Below are 27782 nucleotides of genomic sequence, written 5' to 3'. Positions count from 1 at the left end.
GGACTGATCTCCTTTAGAATGGACTGGTTGGATCTCCTTGCAGTCCAAGGGACTCTCAAGAGTCTTCTCCAACACCACAATTCTAAAGCATCAATTCTTCAGCGCTCAACTTTCTTCACAGTCCAACTCTCACATCCATACATGACCCCTGGAAAAACCATAGCCTTGACTAGACGGACCTTTGTTGGCAAAGTAATGTCTCTGCTTTTCAATATGCTATCTAGGTTGGTCATAACTTTCATTCCAAGGAGTAAGCGTCTTTTAATTTCATGGCTGCAATCACCATCTGCAATGATTTTGGAGCCCAGAAAAATAAAGTCTGACACTGTTTCCACTGTTTCCCTATCTATTTCCCATGAAGTGATGGGGCCAGATGCCATGATCTTCATTTTCTGAACGTTGAGCTTTAAGCCAACTTTTTCACTCTCCTCTTTCACTTTCATCAAGAAGTTTTTTAGTTCCTTTTCACTTTCTGCCATAAGGGTGGTGTCATCTGCATATCTGAGGTTATTGATATTTCTCCCAGCAATCTTGATTCCAGTTTGTGCTTCTTCTAGCCCAGCGTTTCTCATGATGTACTCTACATATAAGTTAAATAAGCAGAGTGACAATATACAGCCTTGACATCTTAACTGTAGCCACAAGTAATTATGTGAAAAAGAACAACTGTTCTAGTCAGTTGCATTATAAAGGAGAGAAACTACTAAAAGAAGTCGCCCCCAAATCTGTACATCCTATTAAACAAGAGTGAGTCAACTCATCCCTTGAAAATTCAACCACTGACAGTGAAATGGGATTACATTATGCTTAGACTAATAGAATTTATTCCCAAGGGTGGGCTGCAGAACAAAACCAGGACCCTGGGCAGCAAGAAAAAGTGAATGACTATAAACGCTATAAGAATGCTACAATACTTTGTCTAAAAAAAAAAAAGCACTCACCATCCCCCATTATTCTCTATCACACTATCACAATAATTATTGGCTTATTTCTTTTCTATACTAAAAGGTATGTATCAGAAGAGCAGGGATTTAGAGCAGTGTCTAAAACAAAGCAAGCCCTATGATAATATTTGTAGAACAAAAAAGTGAATGTATGAATATTACACAGTGTGCATGTATTCATTTAATATCTATAGTCAAAATCTTAGGCAAAATAAAAATAAAATAAAGACTTTGAAGAATTAGAGCTAAGATTCAAAGTCATTTCATGTTTATTCATCTATATTTACATTCAGAAAATGTAAACCGTAGATGCTCAGAAAGAAATATATCCAAATATAATTTCAAATCAAAGACTTACATTTAAGCCAACTCTTGATAACCTGCACAGTCCTCCAACATTACATTTAATAAGGGCCAGGAGACATATGGCAAAAATTCCAAGTCTCATACAGCACAACTAATGAATAAAGACGCACAATCTTTCTACAGAACTCTTTCTAAATAACAATAAAGATTCAAAAATTCAGATTCAAACAGATTTAAAGCAGTTTCTACAGAACAAGACATTCAAAAGTATAATAAACATATTATGCTACTGAAAATTTTTAGTGGGATATACATTTTCATAAAACACATTTCTATCTTCATATAAAAGGCACAAAGCTCTTTAAAGGTCAATTGTTACTACTGCATTATAAAAAATAATATACTAATATTGGTGAGCACTCATTAATACATGAGCCAGTTGGATGACAGAGAGACAATTTATATTCAAAAATAAGAAAAGGTTAGATAAATTATGGTACAATGACTGGTGAGATGTTACAGCTTGGGTTAAGACGTCAAGTATGAAGAAAAATACACATAATGCTAGGTGAAAATACAGGATGCAGGGGGATTTGATGATATTGATGGAGAGCATCATACCTTGAAAAGCATACACTGTAAGGTCAGACAGCTCTGGGTGTATATCCTAAGAATACCTATATAGAACAGGGCCAGAAAAGAACCAGTAAGGCATCTTACTCTCTCTGAGCCTGAATTTTTTATTCTTAAAATGAATGTAATAACGCCTATCATATGGGCCTATTACTCTAAGAATAATGAAGATAACAGCTACGTTTATACAGTTCTTCCTGAATGTAAGGTATTTTTTCTCATTACTTCACAATTATAATACCATTTAATCTTCTCAACAACCTTTCAAGTATTATTATCCCCATTTTACAGTGGAGGAAATTAAGGCACATTGAGAGTAAATAACATTCCCAAAGTCATAAAGTCAATAAATGGCAGAACCAAAATCAATGATAGCTATTTGTTTAATTATTATTGTTATTAAGAAACTGCTCACTTCCAAGAATTGCAAGGGAAGCTAGAGAATCTCCTTTATATGTACTTTTTTAACCCCAGTGATGGGCAACTCTATCACTAGGATATGTCAAGTATAATTCAATCCAGAGATTTAAAGGCCCCAAGCTTTTTCCTCCTAAATAGCACACTATCAGGAAAACCAGATAAAACTCCAGCATAGGCAATTTTTTTACATATATATGGAAAGTACAATGAAGTAACTTTCAGTTCCAGACCAAGATGGAAAACACGCACTTCTCCCCATCGCTCCCACTAAGAACAGCTAAAAACCCTGGCCACTATATTAAAAAATATAAGATAACTGTGTAAGGCTTGGAAAGCAAAGGCAGACCTGCAAGGATCTAGGACTAAAGGAACAACACAGCAGTAAGCTCTCTGAGGTTTTTTTTTTGTTTTTTTTTTTTGCCTCATAAATCCCAGAAGGAAGAAAGAGCATAAAAAAGAGCAAAAACATGGGTAAATATAATAGACTTAACCTCTATTCTTGAGTTTTCTACATTATGTTTGACAAGTGAAGCAAAAAGTGTAACTGTCTATTGCAGTTTTAAATATATATAGAGGAGATATTTTAAGATCATCATATTATAAATGAGAGGAGGGCAGAGGAACTTTAGAGGTAAAGTTTCTACACTTCATATTGGTAAAACTTCAATAACAGTAGATTTTAACAAGTTACATATATTTTTAATGCAATACTTCAAGTGTGAAAGTCAAAGTCGCTCAGTCGTGTCCAACTGTTTGCAAGCCCATGGACTATACAGTCCATGGAATTCTCCAGGCCAGAATACTGGAGTAGGCAGCCTTTCCCTTCTCCAGGGGATCTTCCCAACCCAGGGATTGAACCCAGGTCTCCCGCATTGTGGGTGGATTCTTTACCAGGTGAGCCACAAGGGAACCCCAAGAATATTGGAGTGAGTAGCCTATCTCTTCTCCAGTGGCTCTTCCCAATCAAGGAATCAAACTGGGGTCTCCTGCATTGCAGGCAGATTCCAACTGAGCTATCAAGAAAGCCTTAAAGCTACTACTAAAGAATCTATACAAGGAGATACACTCAATAATATTTAGCAATGTAATAACTGGAAAATTAAAGAGTTTTAGAGTCACTAAGAACAATTTTTGCCCATTTCCTCCTCAACTTTCTAGCTGTGTGACTGTGGCCAAAATTTAACTTCTTCATAAACTAGTTAATAACATTCATTATGGACCAATAAAAATACAATAATTAGAATTATAGCTATTATTATTATATTTTGGTTGAGTGAGACTATTAACTCTATTTCCTTTTGTTAGTTTAAATGAATATTTAAAGTAGTCTTGAACTAAGATATGTATGTAAGTGCTAGTCATGGTGGCTGGCACGTAGTATAGGTTTGATAAATAAAAGCTACAACTAATTACTAGGTCAATAATTAAAGGAGTTATCAGCCTTTCCTTAATTCCATTGACTTTGCACCATAAAATTTTAACGCCTCCTTGACATCAGTCTTGGCAATGATTTTTTTAATTTGACACCAAATGAAAAAAAGGCAATGAAAGCAAAAATAATCAAGTGAGACTCAGTTCAGTTCAGTTGCTCAGTCGTGTCCAACTCTTTGCTACCCCATGAATCACAGCACGCCAGGCCTCCTTGTCCATCACCAACTCCTGGAGTTCACTCAAACTCATGTCCATCGAGTCAGTGATGCCATCCAGCCATCTCATCCTCTGTCATCCCCTTCTCCTCCTGCCCCCAATCCCTCCCAGCATCAGAGTCTTTTCCAATGAGTCAACTCTTCACATGAGGTGGCCAAAGTACTGGAGTTTCAGCTTCAGCATCAGTCCTTCCAATGAATATTTAGTACTCATTTCCTTTAGGATGGACTCGTTGGATCTCCTTGCAGTCCAAGGGACTCTCAAGAGTCTTCTCCAACACCACAGTTCAAAAGCATCAATTCTTCGGTGCTCAGCTTTCTTCACAGTCCAACTCTCACATCCATACATGACCCCTGGAAAAACCATAGCCTTGACTAGACGGACCTTTGTTGGCAAAGTAATGTCTCTGTTTTCCAATATACTATCTAGGTTGGTCATAACTTTCCTTCCAAGGAGTAAGCGTCTTTTAATTTCATGGCTGCAATCACCATCTGCAGTGATTCTGGAGCCCCCAAAAATAAAGTCTGACACTGTTTCCACTGTTTTCCCATCTATTTCCCATGAAGTGGTGGGACCGGATGCCATGATCTTCATTTTCTGAATGTTGAGCTTTAAGCCAACTTTTTCACTCTCCTCTTTCACTTTCATCAAGAGGCTTTTTAGTTCCTCTTCACTTTCTGCCATAAGGGTGGTGTCATCTGCATATCGGGGGTTATTGATATTTCTCCCAGCAATCGTGATTCCAGCTTGTGCTTCTTCCAGTCCAGTGTTTCTCATGATGTACTCTGCATATAAGTTAAATAAGCAGGATGACAATATACAGCCTTGACGTATTCCTTTTCCCATTTGGAACCAGTCTGTTTGTTCCGTGTCCAGTTCTAACTGTTGCTTACTACACTGAACTAAAAAGCTTCTGCATAGCAAAGGAAACCATCAACAAAATAAAAAGGCAACCTATAAAATATTTGGAAGCCATATACACATAAGGGATTAACATCCAAAATATATTAAGAACTCATACAACTCAATAGAAAAAATAAACAATCCATTTTAAAAACAGACACAGGGTTCAGGATGGGGAACACATGTATACCTGTGGCGGATTCATTTCGATATTTGGCAAAACTAATACAATATTGTAAAGTTTAAAAATAAAATTAAATTAAAAAAAATCTTTTGAATACTTGCCTATAAAAAAAAAAAAAAAAACAGACACAGGATCTAAATAGACATTTCTCCAAAGACAATATACAAATGGCCAACAGATAAAGGAAGAGGTGCTCAACACCACTAATCAGCAAATGCAAATCAAAACCACAACATATCACCTCACATGTTTTTACCAAAAAGACAAGAAATAACAAGTGCTTGTGAGGATGTTGAGAAAAAGGAACCCTTGTGTACTGTTAGTAGGAGTATAAATTGGTGCAGCCACTATGGAAAACAGTATAGCAGTTCCTCAAAAAATATACATACATTCATACATCTATATACACACACACAATGGATTTTATACACATACACGCACACACACGTATACAAACATACACACACAACGGAATCATATACAATCATAAAAAAGGAAGAAAATCTTGCTATCTGCAGCAATTTGGATGAATTGAGGGCATTATGCAAAGTAAACTAAGGCAGACAAAGACAAATACTGCATTATCTCACTTACATGCAGAACCTTAAAAAAAAAAAGAACTCATAGATATAGAGAATAGATTGATGGTTGCTAGAGGCTGCAAATGTGGGAAGTAGGCAAGTTGAATGAAAATGGTCAAACAAATACAAACTTCCAGTTATAAGATAAAAAATCCAAGGGGAAAAAAAATCTTATAACAATAAAATATTCTTGAGTTTTTAACAAGTGAAGATAAAGTATTTTAATGTTTTATATGTCTGTAGTGCTATATAATTATTTCAATTTATTCCAAAAAAAAACCCCTCTAATTATGATTTGCCATCCCTTTATAGATGAGGAACTGTAGCTCATAGCTATTAAGTAATTTGCTTAAAGCATTTACAAAGCTAGTATAAGCAAAGGTCAGAGTCAAGGTCTTTTATGCCCTTATCACAATACTATGCTCCCAATCAATCACAGAAACATATTCAAGGTCACATAATTAGTAACTAGAAGATACAGGATTCAAAATCGAGTAAGTTAAGCTCTTGTGCCTAAGACTGTATTATGCTGTTGATACAAATGATTATAATATAAACAGACAGATGTTCAAGCTCATGAATAAAGATATATTAAAACATATCATATTAGACACATTAGGTTAGACCAAATTAGCAAACATTTACATTAAAGACAGTAAAGTCTTTCTAGGTCTGTAATTCCACACTATCCAATAAAACCAAGTCATAAATTAGGCAACATTATTAGAGAGATTATCACATTTTCAGCTCAGGCATCTAAACCTTTGTCTAGCCAAAGCTATTAAATTAAATGTCAAACAATTATTTTGGTGTCACACAAACCATTTAAAAGTGAGGGCTCAAGTATTAATACACAAACAATTTTTTAGAGTAATCTTTATGTAAAAGTGAATAAATCCTAAACATTTGCTGTGTAGGCTCCAAAATAATCTTTTCTCAACCTATTTTTGAGAAAATGGTTAATCCAATGTTTTCTAACGTTTTTTCATATTTGCCAATCCAAAATTTTTAGAGACACATGAAATATCATTAACTAGAATAACTTAACCAGAAAAAAATCTACTGCTATAAATACTTCATTTAACAATGGCATAACAACCTAGCAATATAAAAGACTATTAATGTTGTAAACACAAAAATTATCTATGCTCCCCCATCAGTTTTACCAGCTCTTCTAACCACGCCCTATAGCCAACAAAATTTAATTTAATAAGTAGTTTACAAATGTCACTGTTTGAAATATTTTCCCAAAAAGTTTATTTCCCAATAATATAATAAAATTTCACCAGTATAATACAAGTGATCCACAATCTTCTCAATTCTTTAATCATTTATGCTACTGCCCTTCAATCTCCTTTATGTTTAAGTCCTTATATACCCCCACCCTATACACCAGTGACTAAATCTCAGTAGTGCTCTAATATTTATTCCTTCCCCTCAGTATAATAATATATTCTGCACAATACAGAATACCCAAACACAGCAGTAACTTAGATTAAACAACACTGAGATTTATTTTTCTTTTGTAAAAGTTGTCTAGAGACAGGTGATGTAGACATGGCAGTTGCAAGTATCCTTAGGGACCGAAGTTTCTAACTTCTCTACCATTCTAGGTCCCTGGCTTCCATCATCAAGATCACCTCATGGCCCAAAATGTATGCTAAAGCTCCAGTTATCATGTCTTCAATACAAGTCAAAAAGAAGAAGAGAAACTGAATGGCAAAATGGGGTCTCTTACAGTTGAGTCAGTGCCTTTTCTAAGCACACACATAATGCTTCTGTTTTTATCTCTTTTGCCAGAACTTAGTTACATAGCTGTAAAATAGTCTTTTATTCCAGGCATCAATGTGCCTAGCTAAAAACAAAAAGTCAGGATTCTACTACTACAGAAGAAGGGTAAATTTTAGAATTGACTAGAATATGAGATTTAAGGATTGAGTAGAATATAAGGAGCCTGCATCATGACTCACTTTCTGTTTTTCAAAATTTCTAATAACCCTTCATATTGGGAAAACTTTGATGTCATATCTTTAGTGGCTGATATAAAAGCTTTTCCCAATAAATGCATTTACTTTCTTGGCCAGCTGTGGAGTGTGGCCAGTCCCAAACTGTATCACAATAGGTACACCAAGACTGCAATTCTGAAATCTCTGTTGTTGCTGTTCAGTGCCTCAGTCGTGTCTGACTCTTTGTGACCCCATGGACCGCAGCACATCAGGCTTCCCTATCCTTCACCACCTCCCAGAGCTTGCTCAAACTCATGTCCATTAGGTGATGCCATCCAACCATCTCATTCTCTGTCATACCCTTCTCCTCCTGCCGTCAATCCTTCCCACCATAGGGGTCTTTTCCAATGAGTCAGTTCTTCGCACCAGGTGGCCAAAGTATTGGAGTTTCAGCTTCAGCATCAGTTCTTCCAATGAATATTCAGGACTGATTTTCTTTAGGATTGACTGGTTTGATCTCCGTGTTGTCCACGGCACTCTCAAAAGTCTTCTCCAACACCACAGTTCAAAAACATCAATTCTTTAGTGCTCAGCCTTATTTATGGTCCAACTCTCACATCCATGCCTGACTACTGGAAAAACCGTACCTTTGACAAGACGGACCTTTGTTGGCAAAGTAATGTCTCTGCTTTTTAATACGCTGTCTAGGTTAAGGTACATCTAGTCAAAGCTATGGTTTTTCCAGTAGTCATGTATGGATGTGAGAGTTGGATCATAAAGAAAGCTGAGTGCCAAAGACTTGATGCTTTTGAACTGTGGTGCTGGAGAAGACTCTTGAAAGTCCCTTGGACTGCAAGGAGATCCAACCAGTCCGTTCTAAAGGAGATTAGCCCTGGGATTTCTTTGGAAGGACTGATGCTGAAGCTGAAGCTCCAATACTTTGGCTACCTGATGTGAAGAACTGACTTATTGGAAAAGACCCTGACGGTGGGAAAGACTGAAGGCAGGAGGAGAATGGGATGACAGAGGATGAGATGGTTGGATGGCATCACCAACTCAATGCACATGAATTTGAGCAAGCTCCAGGAGTTGGTTGGTGATGGACAGGGAGGCCTGGCATGCTGTAGTTCATGGAGTCACAAAGAGTCAGACAAGATTGAGTGACTGAACTGAACTGAGGCTTGTCATAGCTTTCCTTCCAAGAAGCAAGTGTCTTTTAATTTCATGGCTACAGTCACCATCTGCAGTGATTTTTGGAGCCCACGAAAATAAAGTCTGTCCTTGTTTCCATTTTTTCCCCATCTATTTGCCATAAAGTGATGGGACCGGATGGCATGATCTTAGTTTTCTGAATGTTGAGTTTTAAGCCAGCTTTTTCACTCTCCTCTTTCACCTTCATTAAGAGGCTCTTTAGTTCCTCTTTGCTTTCTGGTATAAAGGTGTTGTCATCTGCATATCTGAGGTTATTGATATTTCTTCCGGTAATCTTGATTCCAGCTTGTGCTTCATCCAGCCCAGCACTGGATGGAATTTTTTCATGTGCCCCATCTGTGCACCAGTTGGGATAGAAAAGTTGATTTGTTCTGTACAAGCGACCTAACAGAATGCTGGAACTCATTGTTGTCCTAACCAATTAGCAATGGAGTTTCAATGTGGACTCTTTAATTACAAATCCTGGATCTATGCTTACTCCACAGATGTATCTGCTGCATCATAATATTAATTTCCTTATGTGCGTGCGTGCTAAATCACTTCAGTCATGTCCGTCTCTGTGCAACCCTATGGACCATAGCTGGCCAGGCTCCTCTGTCTAAGGGATTCTCCAGGGAAGAATATTGGAGTGGGTTGCCATGCCCTCCTCCAGGGGATCTTCCTAACCCAGGATTCAAACCTGGGTCTCATGCCTCCTACACTGGCAGCTGGGTTCTTTAGCACTAGCGCCACCCAGGAAGCCCCAATCCCCTTACAGTACCATCATTTACTGAACATTACTAAGTCCCAGTGTGAAGTGCTTTATTTAACCATTCAGGCCTCATGACAGCCTTCCTATGTTATTTCTGTCCTCATTTTTATATAGATAATACTAGTATTCATGTATTGAGTGCTTATTACATTCCAGATAGGTTTAAAAAACTCCAAGTGTTTACAGATAAGTACTATTCTTATCTCTAATTTACAGATACGAAAGAGGAGGCAGAAAGTTAGAAACATGTCTGAAGTCACCCAGCTTATAAGCAGCACGATCAGGATTCAAATCCCCACAAACTATCTCCAGAGTTCACACATTTAAACTAGTAAACTATACTAATATCAAATGCATCAGCAGAGGTTAAGTAATTCACCTAAGGTCACAAAACCAGGAGGAGCAGAGATTCATAGTCAGATCTATTTCACTACAGAGTCCCTGTTCTCTACTCCAAATGAATCAGAACAATATGGCTTGGCTGACCAAAACCATTATTGTCGAGGGGTTATTACACTTTAGTAGCAAAGTGACAAGGGAACATGCAACCAAAATAACAAACCGAATCCATGAATTTCAGTGGTAAGTCATCTCAGGGAAAGAAATGCAGTGCATCCATGTGGCCTAGGTCACTCTATGGTAAGACCCATCACTTTTAGTAATAATAGACCAAAATCTAAAGCCGCTTTGGCAGATGGATCTAGTGACTGTCACATACCAGTTTAAATTTTCTCACAAGTAAATAGCCATTAGTGTCTAAAAGATTCTGAACAATTAGATGTCTGCATTTTGTATCTCCTATCAAAAAAATTAAAGAGTAAACAGTCTATTGCTATACCAAACTCAATGGCTGTATCTAAAAACTGTCATTTTAAAGGTATTAGAAATCAGTTTTTAAGAAATAACAAAAGTAGCAAAAATTTGGACATTTTGCTACCATCTGTAAGAATTAGTGCCTTTATAGTTCTCTCATCTATAATTATAATCCTAACCCTCATCCCTTGAGAAACATGTAAATTAGGGCTATAAATTTCTTTAGGATTTTTTTAAAAGATTTACTTATATGTAATTCTGATGCTAGAGACAAAAATACCTTCCTTAAGCCTCAGCATATGACATTCAAATCACAATGCTACTACTGACTCATTTTCAAACATTCCCCTAAGAATTTCAAGTCTCTCTTCTAAGGACACAATAGACACAAAATGACTACTAGATAGGGCACCTTGTATCTAGTATAGTAACTGAAACGTTAACCATAAAGAACAAAGTTCATGCTGCCAACTGAATCAACCATAACCGTGACAGTTGTTAACTCTTTCATGAACATCTCAGATCCTTAAACCAAACAAAAACAACAACAAAACTTGTATTGTTCTTCACCACATACATCCTTTACTTTCTTAATTCCAAACTTAATGAGACATTCTCAATTAACTTCTACTACCACTTACCAATGCTTTCAAACTAAATGAAAGAATTTCAAAGAAATAATTAGTACTTAATTTATACTTTTTCACTGTATCTCAATAGATGGAATATAAAACAGATTTTTTATTAGTAAAAAGTTTCTATATTAAGTAAGAGTTATGTTAAGGTTACTGCTTTTTTGTTCTTTTAGCTATATTGAATCATGTTTAAAAGAAAAGTAGTACCATAAAACAGCAGTGCTCTTCAGTGAGGCAAAGCAGTACCAAAAAGTATCAGCTATTATAAATCATTAGGGTTACACCAACTTTAATTTAATGCATCAGTTGACTGGTAACTATTATTAGAAGAAAAGCAGCCAAAGCAGATTTTATTTACAGCTATGTGTAGAAGAAATGTTGTTACTAAGATAAATTTAATTTAGGCAGCACTTTTAAAAATGAATTTTTACACATAATAGTATTTGAAAACAATTTGAGCAGGATATATCACTCACTAAGAATATCATTCTCCAAGTTAAAAGTGTTAAGAAATCTCTACTTTCACCCATGAGGGAGTAATAGAATCCAGAATTAACTTCCATATGTAAGCAACTGGGGCCTCCCTGGTGGCTCAGATGGTAAAGAATCTGCCTGCAATGCAGGAGACTTGGGTTCAATCCCTGGGTCAGGAAGATCCCCTGGAGAAGGGAATGGCAACCCACTCCACTATTCTTGCCTGGAGAATCCCATGGACAGAGAAGGCCGACCGGCTACAGTCCTGAAATGAGAGCAACACAAAGGCCTATTTAAGAAGGGGGGAAAAGATCTACTTAAATTTTACCTGAATACCAATTTTGCATATGCATAAAATGAGATGGTTGAACAAAAACAACTTCCGGGCAAGAAAAACTACCAGGTAACAAAAGGGAGATAATTCCCAGGGCTTACACAGGGCCAGGAATCATCCAAGTTCTCACAAGCAAGATAAAAAAGTCCTCACGGAATCCTTGGGACATTCAGTAAAGACCCAAGAAGAGAGGTCCACCTTAGTAATGAGGCTAAGAAAGCTAAGAGTAAAGATAACTCCATACCTGCCCTCTACCCACCCCCCCCAAAAAAAACCCTTAAAACATTAACACACACAGAAAGGGAAGAAGGAAAGAATTTTGATGCTGCTAAGTATATCTCAGAAAAATTCAGTCAAAACTCACCCACATATGTGGCTCCATCTGTACTATATGCTACTTTGTCCCGTGTGCCACTCAAAGGAGCAGCTACCACTGCCACCACAAGAAGCGAATCTGAGATGCTGGGAGGCACTGCCATGCCCAAGAATAAGGTGAAGGAGGTTAAACAGATGCAATGGTAAGAAAGACAATGAATAAAAAATGTTGGTGTATGAAGAGTATGAATGAAGAAGAAAAACTCAGGAAATCAAAATGTTGGGAAATGAACGAGTAGAAGCAATGTGTTTTGATGTATAAAGAGGCTATGCTGTAATAAAGGAAAGTTGAGAAAAATGGTTTAAATAAATACCTCAGATATTTTATTGGTTGGTCTGCCAGACTAATAGGGTAACAAAGCTGATGTAATTTTAAAATACAATGCAGATAAAGCTATAACTCTGAAGGCACACAGCAAGCTTCCAGTCAGTTCAGTCGCTCAGTCGTGTCCGACTCTTTGCAACCCCATGAATCGCAGCACACCAGGCCTCCCTGTCCATCACCAACTCCCGGAGTTCACTCAAATTCACGTCCATTGAGTCGGTGATGCTATCCAGCCATCTCGTCCTCTGTCGTCCCCTTTTCCTCCTGCCCTCAATCCCTCCCAGCATCAGTCTTTTCCAATGAGTCAACTCTTTGCATGAGGTGGCCAAAGTACTGGAGTTTCAGCTTCAGCATCAGTCCTTCCAAAGAAATCCCAGGGCTAATCTCCTTTAGAACGGACTGGTTGGATCTCCTTGCAGTCCAAGGGACTCTCCAGAGTCTTCTCCAACACCACAATTCTAAAGCATCAATTCTTCGGCGCTCAGCTTTCTTCACAGTCCAACTCTCACATCCATACATGACCACTGGAAAAACCATAGCCTTAACTAGACGGACCTTTGTTGGCAAAGTAATGTCTCTGCTTTTCAATATGCTATCTAGGTTGGTCATAACTTTCCTTCCAAGGAGGAAGCGTCTTTTAATTTCATGGCTGCAGTCACCATCTGCAGTGATTTTGGAGCCCAGAAAAATAAAGTCTGACCCTGTTTCCACTGTTTCCCTATCTATTTCCCATGAAGTGATGGGACCAGATGCCATGATCTTCGTTTTCTGAATGTTGAGCTTTAAGCCAACTTTTTCACTCTCCACTTTCACTTTCCTCAAGAGGCTTTTTAGTTCCTCTTCACTTTCTGCCATAAGGGTGGTGTCATCTGCATATCTCAGGTTATTGATATTTCTCCCGGCAATCTTGATTCCAGCTTGTGCTTCTTCCAGTCCAGTGTTTCTCATGATGTACTCTGCATATAAGTTAAATAAGCAGGGTGACAATGTACAGCCTTGACGTACTCCTTTTCCTATTTGGAACCAGTCTGTTGTTCCATGTCCAGTTCTAACTGTTGCTTCCTGACCTGCACACAAATTTCTCAAGAGGCAGATCAGGTGGTCTGGTATTCCCATCTCTTTCAGAATTTTCCAGTTTATTGTGAGCCACACAGTCAAAGGCTTTGGCATAGTCAATAAAGCAGAAATAGATGTTTTTCTGGAACTCTCTTGCTTTTTCCATGATCCAGTGGATGTTGGCAATTTGATCTCCATGCTAAAATCAATGAAACTGATATATTTGATGATACTGGAGATGATGATAAAGACCATGATGATATTTAAATTGAATTCACTGCTTTACATTCCAAGTTTCCAAGGTGATATGGCTTCCTTTTCCTTCAGAAAGTTGATGAGACTTCTGTGTGGCTTAGCAATTTTATCTTAGCATCCCTTTCCTAAATGAATACAAGAACTCCTAATGCTCAAAAACTCTTATAAGCGGTTCTTTGGTCTTCCTGATTATTAGTTAGATAAAACTCTGACACATGTTAACGAATAACTTTTATGAAGTACCCTTTTATGAAACCCAAGAATGTCTGATTCCAAAGTTTCTACTCTCAAGACATTTTACATAAATGTAAATAATCTCAAGAGAACCATTCCACACATCCTGTTCTATAGCCTACTTTGCTTAATTTGACATTAGGTAAAGAACATCTTTTATGTTAGCCAACATACTTCAATGTATGTCATTATTTTTTAGGTCTCCAATGTATTACATTCTATGTATTACCATAACTAAGTCATTTTGCCCAGTAATAAGTATATTTTTTCTATTTTTTAAATGAAGTATCTCAAATACAATGAACAGGACACATCATACTTTTTCACTAAAATGTCCTTTACCCCCAAATTCTTCTCCACAATATATTTATTTATTGAAGTTTATTTATTCAAGACATTCATTTATTCAAGTTATTTTTAAGAGCCTGTTATGTTCTACTCACTCTTACCAGCAATCGAAGTTCCAGGAGTGGTACTAATCCTATTTTATTCATTGCTTTATTTCCAATGTTTAGTGGCAAGTCTGGTACATAGTAGACTTTCATATATGTGCTGAATGAATGGATGATCATCCTTGTTCATTCATCCTTCCTCACTTCTACAATTATCTTCTTTTTTCTAAGTTTTAACTTTGAAATTAGCTTTTTCCTTTTTTTTTACCCTACAGAGTAATGAGTCTATAAATGTCTTCACCACTCAGAATTCAGGCTCAGTACTGAGTCAAGAAAATAAATATGGAGAAAGAAGTAGTATTACAGTATTGCCTCTTGGAAACTCTGCTCAGCTGTGTTTAAATTTTTCAAAGTTCCTTTTCTGAACTTCAAAACATCATCCAAAGGAAATGTGAATCTAACAGCTGGCTGTATGTCTTCCTTTGGTCTTTCTAACATTTCATTTAGAAATGTTAGAAAATAGGAAAAAGAAAGTGCTATCTAAAAGGTTCAGCTGGCACAGCCAGAAAAACCTTAAAAATACAACTAAACTCAAAAATTATGACTGAATTCACAAAGGATTAATTTTGTTTTTCCAGAAAAAATAGCTTGAGAGAGGGAGAAATATCACTGAAACACCAAAGCACACCAAAATGTTTTTATTCCAATCAAATTTTTGCCTTTTAAATTATTATGAAATAGATTTGTTGAGAAACCTCTAGACTTGCTTATTCTGTTTTCTTTCACCTGGAAATCCAGGTACTACAGGGATAAAATTAGAATCATTTAAGCCTGGAAAGAAACTTGAAACACATACAGAGTTCATCATTTCACCTTTTACTCACCTACACTTAAGTTGGTTTACATGCATAAAAAACATATCCACAACAAAAAATTATACAACTCAAGGAGGAGGTGGAGATAGGAGATTAAGTGAGAGTTAAGGTAGGAGTTTCGATAAAAGAATATAAGCCATTCTAAGGATGTTGTTATTGGAGAAGACTGTTTTGCAGAGTGTAATGATTGATAACTTCAAAATTTATGCTTGAATGTTAAATACATATACTTGAATGGAATATGCTTGTTGATTATGGTCATGTATTTTTGCCTCTTAACTGATTAGGATGACATGCAAAAATCTTAGCATGAGAAGATGCTGGTTTGGATCAGACTGTGAACATCTCTGGAGAAGGCAATGGCACCCCACTCCAGTACTCTTGACTGGAAAATCCCATGGACGGAGGAGCCTGGTAGGCTGCAGTCCATGGGGTCGCTAAGAGTTGGACACGACTGCGCGACTTCACTTTCACTTTTCACTTTCATGCACTGGAGAAGGAAATGGCAACCCACTCCAGTGTTCTTGCCTGGAGAATCCCAGGGACGGGGGAGCCTGGTGGGCTGCCATCTATGGGGTCACCCAGAGTCGGACACGACTGAAGTGACTTAGCAGCAGCAGTGAACATCTCTTCAGCTTCAAAAAGTATATGCTACCAGGTTGTTCTGTTTTTATATATACATCCTATCATTCTTAATAGATTGCAAGTTCTTCAAAAACAGTAACATGGTTTTATTACTCTTTATGTCCCTAATCTCCAATTCACAGTAAGTATTCAATAAATATTCTCTTTATATCCCTTAGAACAGTAGTCCTCAACCCTTTTAGCACTAGGAACCAGTTTTGTAGAAAACAGTTTTTCCACAAACGTGGGTGGGGGTGGTTTCAAGATGATTCAAGTGCATTACATTTGCTGTGCACTTATTTCTATTACCATCACTACATTGTGATGTATGAGAATCTGTAAGAAGCTAATGCTACTGCTGATCTGACAGGAAGCAAAGCTCAGGTGGTAATGTGAACAATGGCGAGTACTTCACTTCTTTGCACATCTCACCTCCTGCTGTGTGGCCCAGTTCCTAACTGGCCAGGGACCCTCTGTGGCCTGTGGCCCGGGGGCTGGAATACATGATGGGTATTCAATAAACAACCACTGATATCAGTGAAAACACAGATATTTATGCAGTCCATTCAAATAGAATTTTATTACCTCAAATATCTTTAAATGTTAAAATATATATTAAAAATACATATAACCACCATTGAACAAATATTTGCACATCAGTGTTCACAGCAGCATTATTCACAACTGCCAAAAGGTAGAAACAACCCAAACATTCATTGACAGATAAATGGATAAACAAAATGTGGCATATGCATAAAGAAATATTAGTCCTAAAAAGACTGAAATTCTGATACGTGGGACAATATGGATGAACCCTGAAGACACTATGCTAAGTAAAAGAAGTCAATTACAAAAGGAAAAATACTGTATAATTCAACTCACATAAGAAAATGAGAGTAGCCAAATTCAGAGACATTATAGTGGTTAAAGGGCCTGGGTATTAGGGAGAATGTGAATTCTTTATTTTTTTGCTTTTCATTATTTTGATATTTTTTACTAAGATTTAGTTGTACAATATTATGTAAGTTTCAGGTGTGTAACATAGTGATACATTTTTTAAAGGTTATAAAATTCATTTACAGTTATTATAAAACATCAGTTATATTTCCTGTGCTATTCAATATATCCTTATAGCTTATTTATTTTGTACATAGTAGGTTGTACCTCTTAATCCCCTAGACCCTATATTGTTCCTCCCCCACTCCATCCTTCTCCCACCAGTAACTACTAGTTTGCTCTCTTTATCTGTGAATCCATTTCTTTGTGTTATATTCACTGATTTGTTTTATTTTTTAGATTCCAAATATAAGTGATAAAATTCAGTATTTGTCTTTCTCTGTCTGATTTATTTCACTTACCATAATATCCTCCAACTCCATCCATGTTCTTGCAAATGGCAGAATTTCATTCTTTTTTATGGCTGAGCAGCATTCTTGTATATGTGGGTATGTGTCTGTGAACATACTATATCTTCTTGATCCATTCTTCTGTTGATGGACACAGGCTGCATCCCTATCTTGGTAATTGTAAATAATGCTGCTAAGAACATTGCCACGCGCGTATTGTTTTCACATTAGTGTTTTCGATTTTTCAGATATATTACTCAGGAGTGGAATTTCTGAGTCATATAGTAGTTCTATTTCTAGTTTTTTGAGAAACTACCGTACTTTTTTCTACAATGGCTGCACCAATTTATACTCTCATCAACAATGTACAAGGGTACCCTTTTCTCCACATCCTTGCCAATTATTTATTTCTGTTCTTTTTGATGATTGCCATTCTGACAGGCTTGAGGTAACATCTCATTGAAGCTTTGATTTACCTTTCTCTAATAATTAACAATACTGGGCATTTTTTCATGTATTATCTGTTCAGATCATCTGCCCATTTTTTAACAGGGCTTTTTGTTTTTCTGATGTTGAGTTTATGGGCTCTTTAAATATTTTGGAGATCAACTCCATGTGACAGGGGCTTGAAGTCAGGAAGAATGGGGAGTTACAGTATGGAGATTCCTTAAAAAACTGGAAATAGAACTGCCTTATGATCCAGCAATCCCACTGCTGGGCATACACACTGAGGAAACCAGAAGGGAAAGAGACACGTGTACCCCAATGTTCATCGCAGCACTGTTTATAATAGCCAGGACATGGAAGCAACCTAGATGTCCATCAGCAGATGAATGGATAAGAAAGCTATGGTACATATACACAATGGAGTATTACACACCCATTAAAAAGAATACATTTGAATCAGTTCTAATGAGGTGGATGAAACTGGAGCCTATTATACAGAGTGAAGTAAGCCAGAAAGAAAAACACCAATACAGTATACTAACGCATATATATGGAATTTAGAAAGATGGTAACAATAACCCTGCGTACGAGACAGCAAAAGAGACACTGATGTATAGAACAGTCTTATGGACTCTGTGGGAGAGGGAGAGGGTGGGAAGATTTGGGAGAATGGCATTGAAACATGTATAATATCATGTATGAAACGAGTTGCCAGTCCAGGTTCAATGCACGATACTGGATGCTTGGGGCTGGTGCACTGGGACGACCCAGAGGGATGGTATGGGGAGGGAGGAGGGGAGGAGGGTTCAGGATGGGGAACACATGTATACCTGTGGCGGATTCATTTTGATATTTGGCAAAACTAATACAATTATGTAAAGTTTAAAAATAAAATAAAATTAAATTAAAAATAAAAAAGAATGGGGAGTTAATGTTTAATGTGCAGTTTTATTCAGAATGATGATAAAGTTCTGGAGATGGACACTGGTGATGGCTGCACAACAATGTGAACATACTTAACACTACTGAATTATACACTTTAAATGGTTAAATGGTGAATTTTGTTATATATATTTTATCACAATAAAAAAGAAAAGTATATGAATCATATTACTTTATAAATGACTTGTCCAAATAATATCTTATAAATGTACAATCACAGAAATCTATTTGTTCTTAACATTAAATTATTACCAGAAAAGTAGTTAAATTACCCAGTATTATACAAAAGTATTTGGCTTCTTAAAAAACAAACACAATGCTGGGACTTCCCTGGTGGTGCAGTGGCTAAGACTCCAAGCTCCCAATGCACTGGGGCTGGGGTTTGATTCCTGCTCAAGGAACTAGGTCCCACATGCTACAATAAGAGATGGCATGCTGCAACTGAAGACTTCACATGCCACAACTAGATTTCTCATGTCACAACTAAAATACCGCGTATGCTACAACTAAGATCCAGTGCAGCTGAATAAATAAATATTTTTTTAAATACCAAAAAACAAAAAAAACTTTGAACAAATTCATGTTATTTTGATCCCAGCCATACCCATAATGCATTTAACCTAACTCTGCAAATCATTTGCTTTACAACAATACTACCGGTTGCTATAATCAACATAGCCACATGTCTTTAACATTCACACATAAATTCACGTGCATTTTGTAGCAGAAACTTGTCTGCACTCAATGCATTCACAATTTAGTTTTCATTATATTTTCTTCTATTCTTTTTCCTGCAGTTAAAGACTGCATGCAGAGACTATTCTCTACTTTGTAGGATATTTTCAAAGTTGTTAATAAGCATTTAATAAGGAGTTACACGGGCTTCCCTGGTGGTTCAGATGGTAAAGAGTCTGCCTGCAGTACGGGAGACCAAGGTTCGATCCCTGGGTCGGGAAGATCCCCTGGAGAAGGAAATGGCAACCCACTCCAGTATTCTTTCCTGGAAAATCCCATGGATGGAGGAGCCTTGCAGGCTACAGCCCATGGGGTCGCAAAGAGTCCGACACAACTGAGCAACTTCACTTTAAGGAGCTACATATTGTCAAATATAATGATAAACTGGGAATTCTTAACAGTAATTAACACTCTATATGCTACATCATTTCCTGAACTTTGGGAAACATGTAAGAAAATAAGTTAAATTTTACATTCATTTGATTATATGCAAAAGCTGACACAACTGCTACAGAATACGAAAGCAATAATATTTTACTGCTGATTTTTATAAAAGTGATTCATATTTAAATAAATCTAACTGAAATTCATGGATTTATAACATCATTAAAAATACCAACTTCCCAGTTCATCACTTTGCAACCCTTCAATACAATATACCATACAGACATCAATTTCTATTCTGTGATTATGTCACAGAATTTATATTGATTTAACACACAGCTGAATTCACCAATAATATTGACCTAATTCAAACTCATTTAACAGGATTCATTTATGAGTCTTAATTTACCAATTAAAGTTTAATATTAAATTTTAATACGAGTTTATTAGTTCTTTCTTTGGTAATTAACAAGCCAGAAAATTTTCAGTACTTAATAATTTTCCAATCTGTGTAGTTGCTAAGACGTGTCTGACTCTCTACAACCCCATGAACTCCCCTGTCCATGGGATTCTCCAGCCAAGAATACTGGAGTGGGTTGCCATTTCCTCTTCCAGGGGATCAAACCCACATCTCCTACATTGGCAGGCAAGTTCTTTATCAGTGAGCCAACCGTGAAGCTCCTAAACCTGAGTTTGTTTCTGTTTTGCATGTGTATTCATTTGTATTGTTTTTAAATTGCACATAAAAGATATCATACAGTATCATTTTCTAGTATCTACCCACAAAACCATTACTGTATGCTGAAGTCTCGTTTCAAAATAATGTCACCTAAGACAAAAAGAACAAAGACAAAGAAAGAGGTACATTCAAGTGTTTGGACTCCCTAACTTGGTGCCCTATGTATATCCTTTCTAGAAGTAGCTATTTCAAGTGAAAATAAATCCTTCGATCCATTATTTCCCCACTTTCCCAATGAATTATATTAAGCAAAAATTAAGTAAGCTAGTATAGAGTCCTCCCATTAAAAAACAAAACTAGAGATTTACTTTTCCTTATTATATTCCTCCTATTATACATTCCTTAAAAAAATGTGAATTTGGTGCCCAAAAGATCTATTCAGTAAAACTCACATATTTATATAAGATTTTAGCAGTTTAACATCAGATTTAGATTCAATGAAAATCGAGATGATACAACGAAATGAATTACAACCACAACTTTATAATATGGATATTAATGATTTTATACCAAAGGAAAATAAGGCTCAGAGAGACAAAATAATTTGATCTTATAAAGATCTCATGACAAGTAACTAGTGAATTCAAGGACTGAAGTCCAGATATTACTACTGATACTGAAAGGAACCAGAAGTAACCCTGGTGCATGCCCAATATGAGCCAGGCACTGTACACACATTTTCTCAATTAATGCTTACCAGGGTTTTATAAGGCAGGCACTATTTCCATTTTGAAGATGAAGAAACAAAGTAAGAAGTGATTTGACTTAATCAAGGTTTGTACAGCTTGTCTTCATACCACTACTTGTGATCCAAAGGGGAAAAGTTCATTTGATGTGTTTTATTTTTGGTTTTAATTCTACAGGGATGGGAACAATTTCACTGAATCCATTTTAACAGATATCTATATCCTTTAGAGAATCCTATGTTATTAATCCCTTTGGTTTCACCATCATAAGTCTACCTGGCAGATACATGATAATAATAAATATTCTCTTCCTTTTACAAACTCTCCCCTGGCCTTTCTTATCTGCTTCTGCTCTTCCAGCTATATCACTCAAAAGAATATGGGTATCTAGAGATCTATTACTCAGGAGCAAAAGTCAATAATTATCAAATACTGGCCAGGTCATGAGGGATTCAGTTTTCAAATTTTGCTATATGGAACCAAGGAGTTGTAGGAGGTATTCCTTCATAATATCAATAAATGAAAAAGTGCCAGATAGGTTTCATTTGGAAAAGTAACCCCCACAACTCTTTGAATCATTATACCAAATTTGAGGCAAGAAAAAGGTTTCAGTATTTTAAAAGAATAAAATTTTAAAATTCATACCCTAAAATATGTAAGAAGTAGAGGGGAGGCAGGTGACAGCTTGTTGTATTTTTTAAAACGAGTTCCTCGTCTTTCTTCTTTCTGACCATGTATGGATGCAAATCCTATTTAAAAAAAATAAATCAAAAACTAAAAAGAACTGAATTTTCTCAGAGTTCTTTAATTCTATTTTTATTCTTGAGAAAAATATGTAGTCCTTGTTGTTGCTGGATGATGTGTCAATCATATCCAGTTGATTAATATTGCTGTTGAGTTCAAATATGTCCTTACTGATTTTCTTCTATACCTGTCCATTTCTGGCAGAAGTGCTGAAGTATCACCTCCTATAACAGTGGACTGATCAATTTGTTTTTGCAATTCTGTTGACTGCTGCATCACATATTTTGATGACCTGTTGTTAAGTGCACACATGCGAAGAGTTGACTCATTGGAAAAGACTCTGATGCTGGGAGGGATTGGGGGCAAGAGGAGAAGGGGACGACAGAGGATGAGATGGCTGGATGGCATCACCGACTCGATGGACTTGAGTCTCAGTGAACTCCGGGAGTTGGTGATAGACAGGGAGGCCTGGCGTGCTGCGATTCATGGGGTCTCAAAGAGTCGGACACGACTGAGCGACTGATCTGATCTGATCTGATCTGATATCTTCTTGAAGAACTGACTCTTTTATTATTATATAATGCTCCTATTGGGACTTTCCTGGTGGCTCAGATGGTAAAGAATCTGCCTGCAATGTGGGAGACCTGGGTTCAATCCCTGGGTCTGGAAGATCACCTGGAGATGGAAAGGCTATCCACTCTATTATTCTTGCCTGGATAATTCCACTGACAGAGTCTGGGGGGCTACAGTCCATGGAGCCGCACAGTCAGACATAACTGAATGACTAACACTTTCACCTTTAATGCTATTTCTTACCCTTGAAACTCTTCCTTGCTCTGCAGTCTGCTCTGTCAAAACTAATATAGTTACTTCAGCTTTTTTTAAAATTCGTGTTAGCATGGTGTATCTTTCTCCATCTCTTTATGTCTAATCTATATCTGTCTTCATATATAAAGAATTTCTGTACACAACATATCTTGACTTTTGATCCAATCTGACAGTCTGCCTTTTAGTGTATTTAAACCACTGATATTTAAAGCAATTATTGATAAACTTGGGTTAATATCTACCATATTTGTTACCATTTTCTACTAATTGCCTTTGTTAAATAAGCAGGGCGGCAGTATAGAGCCTTGATGTCATCCTTTCCCAATTTTGAACTAGTCTGTTGTTCCTTGTCCAGTTCTAATTGCTGCTTCTTGACCAGTGTACAGGAGGCAGGTAAGGTGGTCTGGTATTCTCATTTTCTTAAGAACTTTCCAGAGTTTATTGTGATCCACACTGTCAAAGGCTTTAGCGTAGTCAATGAAGCAGACGTAGTTTTTCTGGAATTCTCTTGCTTTTTCTATGATCCAATGGATGTTGGCCATTTGATCTCTGGTTCCTCTGCCTTTTCTAAATCCAGCTTGAACATCTAGAAGTTCTCAGTTGTTGAAGCCAAGCCTGGAGGATTTTGAGCATTACTTTGCTAGCATGTGAAATGAGTGCAACTGTGTGGTAGTTTGAACATTCTTTGGCATTACCCTTCTTTGGGACTAAAATGAAAACTGACCTTTTCCAGTTCCATGGCCACTGCTGAGTTTTCCAATTTGCTGGCATATTGAGAGCAACTACTTTAACAGCATCATCATTTAGGATTTGAAATAGTTCATCTGGAATTCCATCACCTCCACTAGCTTTGTTTGTAGTGATGTTTGCTAAGGCTCACTTGACTTCTCACTCCAGGATGTCCAGCTCTAGGCAGGTGATCACACTATAGTGGTTAACTGGGTCGTTAAGATCTTTTTTGTATAGCACAGTTGTCCTAAATCCCTTGTTTCATAATTCTAATATTCCTGTCAAATTTGAGTTTGATTCTGATGCTTGCTCTCTTTAAACTGTGTTTTTTGCTTTTTAGTCTGCCTTCTATTTTTTTGCTGAAAGTCAGACATCATGCACGGAATAAAAGGAACTAGAGCTAATAGAAATTTACTAATGTTGTCAGGTGTGGCGGGAGTAGAAGTTAGGTCTCAGCCTTTCAGTGGAACCGTGCTCCTCAAGCTGTGAACTTCACAAGTTCTTTTCAGTCTTGTGCTCCCCTCCCAGGTGGAACAGGATGACTACAGGGCAAGAACTGGATCTTTCCTTACAACATGGAAGGCTAGAGTTGGGGATTTCTCTTCTTCTAGGTCAGTTAGTGTCTGATAACACTCTAACAGATTAGGCTCTGGTAAAATACTTTCTCTTGATAGCAGATCTTGTTAAGAAAAGGAAGATGCCTTGGCATATCTCAAAATGGTTATTTTCTCCTCCCCCTGTAGGAAGCACCAGGGGATTTTTCTCAGATAGTCACTGTGAGGACCTGAGAGAGCTCCTAGAAGTAAAATCAAGAAAATGTGGGGATCCCCTGCGACCAGGTCCCCCTGGCGTTTTCGTGTCGGGTTTGTCCACATGGAGCTTCCTGTAATTTGTCAATCACACATTAGATTTTTCCTACACAGTGGTGGTTTCTTTTGAGGTTTCTGCTAAGCTGTCATTCTCTACCTGCCTGTCTCTTCAATTTGAGAACAGTGATTTGCCCTGTGACCTCACTTCTCTGATGGATCTAAGAAGAGTTTTGATTTTTTAGTTTGTTCACTATTTCACGACTTACAAACAAACAAAAATCCATTTTCAGTTGTTACCCTTTAACTAACTGACAGAGTGATAATATAACCCTCTTATGATATAAAGGAGCAAAGAAACAAATGGAGATCTAAATTTGTCTCACTGGCACACAAATTACCTAAGATATGATTACTCATGGTGTTCACCCTATAAATAATACCAAAAGGCAAACTATTAAACAATCCACTTCATCCTTCCTTTCTGAAACAATGAAAACACATAGGTGAATATCACGGGTTATCATTTAGATCCCACATCATTATGACAAACTAAAATATTTTTCTAAGTAAACACTTGAATATTACATTTCCATAAGAGCTTTATAAAAACCTATCAACAAGTACTGTAATGCACTGGTTACCCTTACTGTTAAATTATAGAAAAATAAAGCCAGTTTATTATTCCTAAAACAGCATTATAGTGTCTTCTAAGCAAATAATAAGTTTTAAGATTTATCCTCTGGGGGGAAAAGAAAAGTCAGTAGAAAGCTAGGATTTGTATGTGAAATTTGACATTTGGATGCCAATTCCCAACATTTTCTATTGTCGTGAAATTAACCTTTACCAAAATTACTTTACTTAGAAAATCTTAGTTGTGCTATCTGCTGTTCTTATAGCAAGAAGTACACCTAATTTTTTTCCAAATCATACTGTAGAACAGCTCATTACTTTTTATATTACTAACTTAAATTTTATTCAACTTGAGTTTTAACATACTTAACCAAAAGCAAGCTGATTATAAGATGAACATATCTAATTCACCTTAAAAAATCTAAAAGTATGTTGCAAAATAAGTCTCCAAACATAGCAAGAATATCAGAATGGCCAAACCCAAGGGAATATACTAATACCATCTTTGCTTTGCATAAATGTAAATTTCATTTTGTTATTATTTCCACATCCCTCATACATTAGGTATAACAGATACTTCTGAGTCCTTTATACAGTAAACAGATGGTGAACCACTACAAAACTAGAAGCAAGCATAACATCTAAAGGAATTATTAAGAATCTTACTCTTCACTGGGAGGATTACCACAGAGTTGGACAAATAATTCTCTTAGGAGGATCATGAGGAATTAGGGTAAGAAATATACTGGAAATGATAGTAGAGATGGTCACAAAAAGAAGTGAGAAAAGAGATCATAGTAATCAGTGAACAGTAATATAAACACTCCTAGAAAAAAGAAAATCTACACAAAAAAGAACTGTCCAAAGAGAATGAAGATTGATGGCTGTGAAAAAAAAGAAAAGAATGCTCTATAAGCTCCACTCAATTTGCTGAATGTAAAATATATTCCTGAGACCCCGACATTCCTCAAACCCCAAAATAAAGTCAATGTCTAAGTAAAACTGAGACTTAGTACTTGACATAGTTTCTAACAAAAGTAATAACCAACTATCTTACTAAAGTAAGATCCAATTATGTCAGTTTACAAGAGATAAAGAAATGAAAACATCAAAAGCAAGAAAACAAAAATATGAAGACTATCTAGTCATGTCAGTGGTTATAGATGTAAAAACAGAAATTCAGGAGAGAATAGCTATGTAAAAGGGACAAGCCAGCCCAGTAGATAGAGCACAGAATGTAGTCCTGCTCCAAAAAGCTGTCGAATGATTTTTAGAAAGTCATCGTATTATCTCTGCTGCTGCTGCTCAGTCCCTTCACTCGTGTCCAACTCTGTGTGACCCCATAGACAGCAGCCCACCAGACTCCCCCATCCCTGGGATTCTCCAGGAAAGAACACTGGAGTGGGTTGTCATTTTTTTCTCCAATGCATGAAAGTGAAAAGTGAAAGTGAAGTCACTCAGTTGTGTCCGACTCTTAGAGACCCCATGGACTGCAGCCTACCAGGCTCCTCCATCCATGGGATTTTCCAGGCAAGAGTATTGGAGTGGGTTGCCATTGCCTTCTCCATCATATTATCTCTAGAGCTGAAATAATGTAGATTCAGTAGAATCTTTTGAGGAATAGTGATATGATGTAAATAAATAACACAGTGTTTTCTGCATGAGAAAACACTACCTAAAGAGAAAAGGGTTTCTAAACTTTTTTAAGAGAGAAAAATTTGACTTATTTACAAAGCTACTAAATATTAAATATGAAAAATGGCTTACCTTTTTTCCCCTAGAAGGTAAGAAGCGGATGAAATCACATATTTCCAATGGAAGATAATTACTGCTTGAAACCAGGTCACTATAATTATCAACTGTTTAAAATGAGACAAAAAAAGGGGTAACATTAATTATCTACAATTATACATTTGTTAACAAGAAACTTATGTGACACAAAACCTCAAGCCTTGAAGAGATATATGTCCCTAGGTTTAAACTCTCCAGGGAAAGCTTCTTTGAGCAAAGATTGGACAAATAGTTGAAAACTATTTAAATAATCGCTGATCACTAAATGTAAATAGTTTTTTTAACTAAAAAAAAAAAATTTTTTTTAACATTTACTGTTATCACCCTACTTTTTTTTCCCCAAAAAAGGAAAACATGAAAGTTCAGCTAATATAAAAAGGTCCCACTATTTAAAAAAAAAAAAAGAGGGTAATACTCAAACAGCTTCAAGGACAAAAAGTATGTTCCAGACCAGATCATATTTACAGTTCCTCATCTAGAATTCAGCTAACATTCAACTGCAGCAATCAGCCAAGCTTGGCAAATTAAAATAACAGTAATTTTGACAGATTATCGTCTATAAATATTCAAATACGGACGTCTGTGTGCATGCAAGGGTCTCTATATGCCAATCAAAATGCTTTGTTTAGGATCCTAAAATTGAGCATTTTTTTACCCTTCATTTCTGTAGGGGTCTCCTGGATCCTTAACTTTCATTTTAACTCTTTCACCTCAACTGATAAAGTGGCCAATTATTTCAGTTCCATGCCCTGAATTATATTACCTATAGCCTGAATTTTAAAATTTTGAGAGTAACATTCATACAAATATAAAGCACCAATAGACAAGAAAAAACAACCCAGGGTCGTAAAAAATCTAGGTCTGTAAAGACAAAAAGAAAAATCCATGAATTGGGGGTAATGGAGATAAGGAAAGCAGGGAGAGGAGCTTGACAGTCAGCAACTGAATAAAAGATTAACTTTTCATTCATGTCATCAGGTATGCCTTGGTAAAGTAAAATCCAAATATAAAGAGCAATTAAGAACTTCATAAATTAGGGCTGTATGCAAAGTT

General features: G+C 36.6%; 1 protein-coding gene across 5 annotated transcripts in view; it reads right to left on the bottom strand.

Annotated features, from left to right (window-relative positions):
- Positions 1 to 27782, bottom strand: part of FUT8 (fucosyltransferase 8) — a 329084-nt gene that overhangs the window by 191486 nt on the left and 109816 nt on the right. For all 5 annotated transcript variants that reach the window (XM_055538372.1, XM_055538374.1, XM_055538371.1 and 2 more), the window contains one exon: positions 26706 to 26797. The gene's annotated coding sequence lies outside the window, so the exon portion shown is untranslated. The remainder of the gene's footprint in view (positions 1 to 26705; positions 26798 to 27782) is intronic.

Source organism: Bubalus kerabau, chromosome 10 (assembly GCF_029407905.1).
Source record: "Bubalus kerabau isolate K-KA32 ecotype Philippines breed swamp buffalo chromosome 10, PCC_UOA_SB_1v2, whole genome shotgun sequence".
Classification (NCBI taxonomy): domain Eukaryota; kingdom Metazoa; phylum Chordata; class Mammalia; order Artiodactyla; family Bovidae; genus Bubalus; species Bubalus kerabau.
The sequence above is the reverse complement of the archived record's forward strand: the minus strand, read 5'-3'. Positions and strand labels throughout refer to the sequence as shown.